We start from the raw sequence: 7,761 nt of genomic DNA, 5'->3' as shown, positions 1-7,761 counted from the left end.
TCCCTAACTGCGTAACCTGCGGCTGCAGGTAAGGGGTCTGCACCTTTCCCCTTCCTGCTGCCTAATGAACGGGGAGATAGTACAACCTTCCAGATGAGAGGGTCTGCGCGAGACAGGGTGGAAAATAACGTTGGGTTCAACCTTCGGTTTAACACATGGATTGAACCCCTGCTAGTGGCAGGCTTGGATCAATGCCTTCCCTGATATTCTCCCTTCGCTCCCTCCGCCCCCCTCCCCCCAAAGTGGACTAGGTTCCAACAGACACCTGGTCTTGACTAGATTATTTTGAAAGGTCAACTCCCAATGCCAAGGAGTTCGTGGCCTATCATCTATCCTAAGGCCGCGTGCAGAAGTGAAGTCTCTGGCATACAGTTGCTTGTGGAAGGTGATCAGTAAATTACAATATCGTTCATCACCTGAGTATAGATTGCTCCTCCCACCCTAAGGGGATTGTTTTTTTTTTGGGACACCAGACATCCTGCTAAGCACAGTATAAGCCTATGGGGAAAGTACTGTTACTATTTGAGATAAGGAAACTGATAAAGCAGTTTGGAAGGGAGAGGGAAAGAGAGATAGAAACATCAATGATGAGAAAGACCCATTGATCAGCTGCCTCCTGCACGGCCCCTACTGGGGGTTGAGCCCACAACCTGGGCATGTGCCCTTGACCGGAATTGAACCCCGGGAACTTTCAGTCCACAGGCCAGGGCTGATAAAGTTGATAACATGTCCAAGATAATTGAACTAGCAAGTGTCAGAGGAAGGATTCAACAACCCCAGGCACTGACTCCAGTTCTGAGGTGCTAACTACAGATTGTACAAAGGCAGGGATCTTGTGTCAAACTTGTATTTCCAGAATTCAGCTGTCTGGCACATAGTAGAACCTAAATAAATAATTGTTAAAGTGCAAATAGTGCCCTAACCGGTTTGGCTCAGTGGATAGAGTGTTAGCCTGTGGACTGAAGGGTCCTGGGTTCAATTCCAATCAAGGGCACGTTCCTTGGTTGCAGGCTCAATCCAACCCCTGGCCCTATTCGGGCTTATGTGGGAGGCAACCAATTGATGTGTCTCTCTCACATAGATGTTTCTCTCTCTGTCTCTACCCCTCTCTCCGCTCTTTAAAAAAAAAAAAAGAAAAAGAAATTTAAAAAAATCATCCTGTCCTAGGTTGTTAAGATGTGCGCATATATGAGTTAAACACACTGCTGAAGTAATCAGCAGCTATTTGGGGGGGAAAAAACCTCCTGCAAAGAGGAAATCGATAGATTCAACACTATCCCAATAAAATCCCAGCAGACATTTTTTGTAGTAATTGACAAGCTGATTCTAAAATTTATGTGGGAATGCAAAGGACCTAGAATAGCCAAAGCAATTTTGAAAAAGGACCAAGAGAGCTTACACTCTCTGTTTTCAAGATTTATTCTAGTCTGGCCTGTGAAGCTGAGTGTCGACCTATGAACCACGGAGGTCATGGTTTCATTCCCTGTCAGGGCACATGCCTGGGTTGTGGGCTCAATCCCCAGTGTGGGGTGTGCAGGAGGCAGCTGATCAATGATTCTCTCTCATCGTTGATGTTTCTGTCTCTCGCTCCCTCTCCCTTGCCCCTCCCAAATCACAGCCCCATCCCTGCACCGCCGAGGCCTCCCCAGGTAACCACCACCCTCTCTCTGGATTACCACCCTGGTCTGAGCCCCCATTATCTCTCTCTTGAATTACTGCAATATCCTTCTAACTGTGTCTCTTCGTTCCACCCTCACCCCCTTCCTTCCCAACAGAGCAGTCAGAATATTCCTTTTGAAATGCCGGTCAGATCTGTTCAGAACCTTGCAGTGGTCCATTTCACTCAGAATAAAAGCTGCTCTCTCCATTATGGGCGCTCCAGCCACCTGGCCTCCTATTGTTCCTTGAAGAGAAAAACAGCAGGCTGCCCCTTTTCTAGGGCCTTTGCTCTGGGTGTTCTCTTAGCCCCAAACGGCCCATAATGGGCCTGGAATGCTCCCTCCCTGCCACTTAACTGACTCACTCCCTTCCTTCTTGATTTGCTCAAATCTCTCCTTTGCAATGAGGCTTACCCTGACCACTCTCTGTAATACTGCAACCCACTTGCCCTCCACCTCGATTTGGGAATTCCTGATGCCCTACTCTTGTTTTCCTTTTTCCATAACACCACTCCTTAATATACTAAATAACTTCTTTACGTATTTTATGGATTGTTTGTTACTGTTTCCCATGATAACATGTAAGCTATACAAGGGCAAGCACTTTTGCTTCCTTCATTCACCACTGTTGCCCCAGTGCCCAGAATAGTACCCGGCACGTTGCAGGACTCAGTAAGTATGCATTTGAATGAGCGAACCACTGTCCAGTTCTTTGAGATAATCATTTCCTTGCTTTTCTTGTAGTTTTAAAAAACGATTTAGGTTTGCTTGTTTTAATGAGGTAAAGGGAATCGTACTATATTCGTTCTTTTATGGCCCACTTTCTTTTTTTAAAAAATATATTTTATTGATTTTTTTACAGACAGGAAGGGAGACGGATAGAGAATTAGAAACATTGATGAGAGAGAAACATCGATCAGCTGCCTCCTGCACACTCCCTACTGGGAATGTGCCCGCAACCAAGGTACATGCCCTTGACCGGAATCGAACCTGGGACCCTTCAGTCCCCAGGCCGACGCTCTATCCAGTGAGCCAAACCAGCCAGGGTGATGTTACATTTTTTTATAATCCACAATTATGTTTAGGAAATCACACAAACATAGGTCACTGAGTTGAATAAAATGCATACATTTGTAGCAAAGCTTTGTAGTTACAAAAAAAACAAAAAAATACCAAAGGATGCCCCAAATTAATGTTTATTCCACCTTTGTGTCATATTCCTGGATCCTTCACCAATATTACATGAGGAAAAAACAAAACAAAAGCAAAACAAGTGAAAAAGTGAAATCAGAATCCCTAATGTCATCAAGTAGGGAAACCAATAAATTAAAATCTAGCAGCCACCAGCAAGAGTACAGCAAAGACAATGCTGTAAGAGGGAACAAGGAAAATTGCTAGAAAAAAATTGCTAGAAAACTGTATGCATCGTACTCCTTCAAACCAGCAAAATATGCTCCTGCATACAATGGAACATAAACAGAATTCTTCTCCTGTCAGTTATAGAATTGCAAGTTCTTATTTTAACATTGTGGATGGGTAAAATATGTTTGCAATAATAATTCTTCTAAGCTATTACAGAGTGGGCCAGAAACACATTAATGGATTCTGGGGATGATGTGTACTGTAATTCTTTGATTGAGTAAGTGGACGTTCTAGCCAAAAAAAAAACACAACAAAGATGAGCACAGAAGTACAAGACAAAAGCGAATGAGACTTCTCTTATATCTTTGCAACATTTAGATGGAAATCAAATTTATTTTATTTTATTTTTTTAAAAATATATTTTATTGATTTTTTACAGAGAGGAAGGGAGAGAGATAGAGAGTTAGAAACATCGATGAGAGAGAAACATCAATCAGCTGCCTCCTGCACTTCCCCCACTGGGGATATGCCCGCAACCCAGGCACATGCCCTTGACCGGAATCGAACCCGGGACCCTTCAGTCCGCAGGCCGACGCTCTATCCACTGAGCCAAACAGGTTTCGGCGGAAATCAAATTTAAATGTAGTCCACTCTGCTTTTGAAGAAGCTTTGGTTCAGCTCTCAAATCTCGATTGCTTGATGCACTCTCCTATGAGAATACTCAGAAGGTATCTTCTTAAACAACAAACCTATTTTTAGTGGTGGAGCCCCTCTTAGTAGCTGTGTCTGCATGGGACTGATAACCAATCACTATTTTTGGAGGAAGTCCTCACCTTTCCTTGTATACCCTCCCTATATGTGTAGCAGCATCCCTGTTTTCACATCCAGTAGTCCGTATTGCTATCTTATCACCCTTAGCTCAAACATTAACAACGGCTCCACATACGTCATCGCCGTAGTCATCAAAAGCTTCTCCAATCAGGCGCAGCAGTGTCTCTAGCCAAAAGCGATCGAGGTCACTTCGTCTCTGCTGTTTGTTCAGTGTAATTAGCCATCGTCCTCCTCGTTTGTTTTTCTCACCTTCCCACATAGGTTTCATACCATCCTTAAAGAGTGAGTGGCCACAGCCAGGCATTGAATTACTAGATAACTGGATATGGTTGTACGGAGCCCAAAAGTCTTCAACAGTATCAAACTCAGAGATCAGCCGAAGGTTTGCTTTTATCATTTAAAAAAAACCAGAGTGCCCACCTGTTCTGTAAAGGATGTTTACTATAGTGTTCTGGGTTAGCAACCTCCTGGTTAAATTTTGTTTTCTTTTCTGTAGGCGGGGGATTAGGAGTAGGGGTGGTTTCCGGTTCCACAGTCGCCATCTTAGATCCTCTGCAGTCTCTTTTGGGTCTGACATTCTATAAATCTGCGATCATGGAGCCCTGAATAAGCAGCACTTGGGGCTGTGTATTCTTTTTTAAAAAAATATATTTCATTGATTCTTTACAGAGAGGAAGGAAGAGGGACAGAGAGCCAGAAACATCAATGAGAGAGAAACGTCGATCCGCTGCCTCCTGCACACCCCCGACTGGGGATGTGCCCGCAACCAAGGTACATGCTCTTGACCGGAATCGAACGTGGGACCCTTCAGTCCGCAGGTGGGGCTGTGCATTCTTGAGGCAGCACCTAAATTATAAGGGGGAGAGGTGAGCGCAACCCATGCTTGGGATGAGGCCTCCAAACATCGGAGGTGAGGCACAGTCCTAAAACCTTACGGTTGGTGTTGGGGTAGAGACGTTGGTCCTAATGGAGGCTGGCAGTGCTGTTCTGTACACCATGCCCTCTGCTTCCGCCTGACCGTGAGACTTCCCAAGCATGGGACATGGCTAACAGAGACAAGAGGCAAAAACAACACCCTCACTCAGAGATGAGGTTAAACCTGCCTCGCACAGTTCAGGGTAAATGATCCTGTTGTGAGAGGAGTTGTGCAAGTTCTGTCTCACAACGGGAAGTGGTAAGTGGCCTTCGTAGGACAAGAGTTCCTAAAAGAGGGGGAATGTCTCAGGAATACGCCTGGTGGGGAGGAGGCAGCGGCCATTGTTAAGGCAGGGTGAGCGCAGAGTTGGGATGACTGTGGGAAGAGGCTGGCCGGGAGCTGGCTGGTCTGGCTGGAAAACATTTCCTGCTCACAGATGCTGGCTCTGGCTGAACCTCCTGGGGAGCGTCCCCAGGTCACCTGGGCCCTTGACTCCAAAGGAAGGTTGGTCAGTCAGTGTTGGGCCAAAAGCGAGTGGGAACCCAGTGGCTTTTCACAGGGTGGACCCTGATGAGCCTCTGATGTAAGCCCCTCTCTCTAGTTGTCACAGGGAGAGAGGTGGGTTTAGAACTGTACACTCAGGTAGGCCCTGCCCTCCCCTACTCTTCCCCTATATATTATTTCTTTCATTTGCATGTTCATTTCAGTGTTTATTCAGTCACTCATACAGTGAGTGCCTAACATGTGCCAAATCCCATGATATGCACTGGGGATGCCAAAAGGAACAAGGCATGCATTCCTGGCTCTTAAGGAGTTCCCAGGCCAGGGGAGAGACCTGCTGGATATGATTTTCTCTCCCTCCTCACCTGCAGCGGTTTTAGTGGACCGGGCAAGAGACCTGGCGGCAAAATGAGGTTGTGGTGGGGAGTATGTGCTAGCATCCATGCCTTTCGCATAGTAGGTGCTCAATGAATATCAGCTAAAATGGATTAAAACCTAAGAGGGAAGCATTAGGCAGGCGAAGGCTTCTGAAACTGAGATAGAATGCCCACAGCTTGGGCACAGGGGTTGTACGTGTATTCTGTGTCCAATGACATGAAACTGTCCTCCGGCCCGTTTTAGAAGATTCAGATAGGAAAAGCAAAAGAGTTTAGAGGTGGTTAAAAATTTTTTTAAAAATATTTTTATTGATTTTTTTTGAGAGAGAGAGGAAGGGAGAGAAACATCGATGAGAGAGAAACTTTGATCGGCTGCCTCCTGCATGCCCCCTTCTGGGGATTGAGCCCATAACTCGGGTATGTCCTTTGACGGAACCAGCAACTTCTTGGTACATGGGTCAACGTTCAACCACTGAGCAACACTGGCCGGGTGAATTTAGAGCCTTTGAGAAGATGAGGCCATATTGATTAATTTGGGGTACAGGAGTCTCTGTGGGGACATGGTGGGGTAATGAGAGAGTCTTTTCTGGGGAGGTTAGGGGGTGGGGTGAGGGGCAGAAGCCTTGAATGGGCCCACTGAGAAAACTGAAACACTTCAGTGATTGATTCATGGACTCTGGCCAACACTGCTCCCCCCTCACTCTCTGGACAGTTACTTTCTCCTTACCCCTGTCTGGGACTAGTCAGATTTGGTCCCAGCAACACCTAGAGGGGGGACTTAATCACTCAGCCAACATTTATTGAGCATTTACTAGGTACCAAGCCCTATTCAAAGTGCTGAAGACACAGCAGTGAAGAAAACAAAAATCCCTATCTTCATGGACATAGGCAAGTATACTTGAAGGAGTAAATTGTTAGAAATGAAAGAGTTGGGGCAAAGGGCGTGCACATTTAAAATGTTATCAATATCGCCAAGTTGGCGTACAAAGAGTTTATTATAGTTTATTTTCCACCTGGATGCCTGTTTCTGAACCAGTCTATCTTTCTAACCAGAGGGATAACTGCTGCACAGGTGACCCTTCCTGACTGCAGTCTTTCCACGAGCTCACATTCGTAGATGTTTTCTTTACCTACAGAGAGGTGGTCCTTCTCTGAGATTTGTGCCATTTGGGAAGATTCTTGGTAGGGGTGGAGCTCACGCAACCCATGCAGGGGTGAGAGAGGCTGTGGGGCCAAGAAAGAGAGGAGGTGAGGAGTTCTTTCAAAAGGAAGGGACCAGGAAGTGATGTCATCAAGGGTCACTTATATCAGGAATGAGCAGCAAGTTTAGCTGCCCCACTCCTGGCTACAACTGGATTAGGGGGAGGAGGGCATAACACAGTTTTTGTCATCATAATGTCACAACATTGCTACAGTGTGAGTGTCACCCAGGTGCTTGGCAGGGGCACAGGCATGCTGACTCTCTGTGCATTGGCCTGACCCCTTAACCTCAGCTGCTCAGCCCATGATTCTCCACCCTGAAGTTAAACAGCTGTTAGGGTCAGGGAGCAGCTGGAAAGACCTACAAGGCGGGAGCAATATTTACTGCTCCAGAATGTCGGAGCAGTAAATATTACGTCCTGGGTTCTAAGAGTGTCTGATTTCAAATATTCTCCCCCACAATCTCACCAGTACCTATCAGATCGGGTGTCCCAGGTTTTTGGTTCGGAAACTATAGTTTGTTTCACAGGTAATGGAGAATAGCGAGGGAGCAGTTCATTCATTCCAGTGTCCCTGCGTGGGCTGGGGGGTGGGGTGGGAGGAGGAGCAGGAGAGTGGCAGGGATGGCCCCAGCTCTGCACTAGAAACTTCCATGAAACCGCGGTGAGCTGAGCAGGTGAGTGCGGTGCATGGCACCCTCCTAGCCTGCCTCACTCGCTCACCCTGTCCCCCGCCTGATCCCATACTGCGAAGTCTGGTAAGTTAGCCTCGGCTCTCAGCCTCGCCCCCAAGGGCTCAACCTAGAGGGTCCGAATGCATTTGGGAAAGCAGTTTGCCACGGCTTGTTAAAAAGCAGGGTTAAACGACTGGGTTCGGTGTGGCCCATTTCAGGCAGCTGGGATGCCGACGTCAGTTT

At 46.7% G+C, this 7,761-nt stretch overlaps 1 pseudogene across 1 annotated transcript; it reads right to left on the bottom strand.

Moving 5' to 3' along the window:
* Positions 1-3,756: 3,756 nt before the first annotated feature.
* Positions 3,757-4,393, bottom strand: LOC308532882 (eukaryotic translation initiation factor 4E-like; annotated as a pseudogene). The gene has a single exon. The product of its transcript is annotated as a eukaryotic translation initiation factor 4E-like (transcript).
* Between the last annotated feature and the right edge of the window lie 3,368 nt (positions 4,394-7,761).

The sequence above is a fragment of the Myotis nattereri genome (genome assembly GCF_964212035.1).
Source record: "Myotis nattereri genome assembly, chromosome: 16".
Taxonomy (NCBI): Eukaryota; Metazoa; Chordata; class Mammalia; order Chiroptera; family Vespertilionidae; genus Myotis; species Myotis nattereri.
The sequence above is the reverse complement of the archived record's forward strand: the minus strand, read 5'-3'. Positions and strand labels throughout refer to the sequence as shown.